Genomic DNA, 2,077 nt, shown 5'->3' on the forward strand with positions numbered 1-2,077 from the left:
CACAAGTGAGTGATTTAGTTTTCCACGAGTGCTGTATAGCGTTTTGTTCAATCCTGTTACTAATAAAAATTTAAAAAGAAACTGTGTAATAGTTATTTTTTAAGCATCTGAAAAAAACATAGTAGGTAGTTTTCGTTGTTATGGTTCCCATGAGATCTGCGTAAAACAATTGACACAATCTGTCAACAAATTATAATTGTAGCAAAAGTGTGCGCGTTTAGATTTCCAAGAAAATGGAAGATGAAAATAGTGTATTTGTGCCAGATAACATTTTGGAAGAAGCGAATGCAGCGACATTTAATTTATTACCGAAGAAATCCAGACAGATACATCAAGGAGTTGGAAAAATTTCGGTCGTGGATGGAGAACAGAAACGTAAATGTTGTAATTGAAGAAGTAGTGGTTGCTTATTTCAATGGATTGATACAAAAATACGCTGCCCCTTCTTTATGGTCTATATTGTCGATGCTTAAATGCACCCTATTTGTTTTTGAGAAAGCAAGTAAGTTTTAGTTCATTATTAATTTACTGGTTGTAATATATGAAATGTTTTAGGTTTAAAACCTTGTTCGCGATTCTAAAAAGTAATTCTAAGGGTTATCAACCTAAAAAAGCGAAGACATTTGATCAAAGAGAAGTGGAAGTGGAAAAGTTCAAGTCCCTGGTATCAATCAACCAATTTTTAACAATTGAAATGTTAATTTTCATATTTATAAGTAATTTTGTTGCTTTGTATCTATTAGTGATGAATTATGAATAAATAAAAGTTCAGCGTATGTGTACCTATTATGAGTGGGTGAAAATTTTTCACTCACTCTTTTCGCTCACCCGTTGCTATGGAAATAGTTTGAATGGGTAAAACAAACACTTTCACATTTGGTATCTAAGGCTGGACAGTACACCCGTTCCGTTGCCCGAAAATACTTGATTTCGTTCCACGATAGGTATCTTAATTCTGAGTGAAGATGAAGAAGGGGTCGAATATTCCTGTGAAAGGTGAATGCTTTAGCTAGACAATAACGCCGGGGTTTACTAAAATGCTTTAAAATAAGCTTTTTTTTAAGGGCAACGTCGAGGGCTGTTAGGGTGTCATATTTTGGAAAAGAAAAAAAGAAATAAATTTTCCTGGCGTTATTGCCTAGATATTAAGTTTACGAACGTATCTTAATTTTGGAAATTGTTCCAACTTCATTTATAGATAAGTTATCTTGGAAAAACAACTTAAAAGTTTTCCTCAGAAGCGCGAAAAGATAGCTTCCGCCGCGTGGCTGGTTTTATACAGATAGAAAATATGCATTATAATTGGACTAAGTTTATGTTTTTACCATCGAACACAAATTAATATTATAAATAACCAAATTTGGGGATTGACAATAGGCAACTTTACATACTCCGTTCTGTATGTACTGTCCAGCCTTAAGTAAGAAACACTTGTTTTCAATGACAGGATTGGAAAAAACGATATTTGTGTTGCCTATATACGAGTATTCAAGAATTCAAGATCATAATCTACGTACACCCAACTTACAACAAAAAAGGGTTTTCAAATATTTCATCAGTCTACTATTACAAATTTTGAACACATTATAATTGATTGTATCCTGAAATATTTTGTCTAATACTTTACTACTTACATTAAATAATAACGTAAATAAAATTAACGAGTACACTGATGTATACATCTTCTGTTATATCTAACTAGACTTTGTTCATTATTCAAAAAATTTAGAACAACCTCGACCGCATGTTATAGGTCAACACCGTGATAATGTTATCGCTTCATTCACAGCCTTCGTTAAATTTTCCGCTTCCTAAAATTCATAATGGATACCCTCCCCCACCTTCTTCATGTGTTGATTAAGAGGGACCATGTACGTCTTTACCCCGAATCTTATAAAATTGTAATGAGGGTGTATCCTTTATGTTACCATTGCCTTTTAATTATTGTAATGAACATCATTTTTCGAAGAAACCATTCAGTATGTGTATATTTTTGATCTACGAATTTGGAAGAATCCAAATTATACTTAGTTACACGCCGAAAAAGAAATGCATATTATACCTTATCTTATTACGC

This window comes from Photinus pyralis, unplaced genomic scaffold (genome assembly GCF_008802855.1).
Source record: "Photinus pyralis isolate 1611_PpyrPB1 unplaced genomic scaffold, Ppyr1.3 Ppyr1.4_LG1, whole genome shotgun sequence".
Lineage (NCBI taxonomy): Eukaryota > Metazoa > Arthropoda > Insecta > Coleoptera > Lampyridae > Photinus > Photinus pyralis.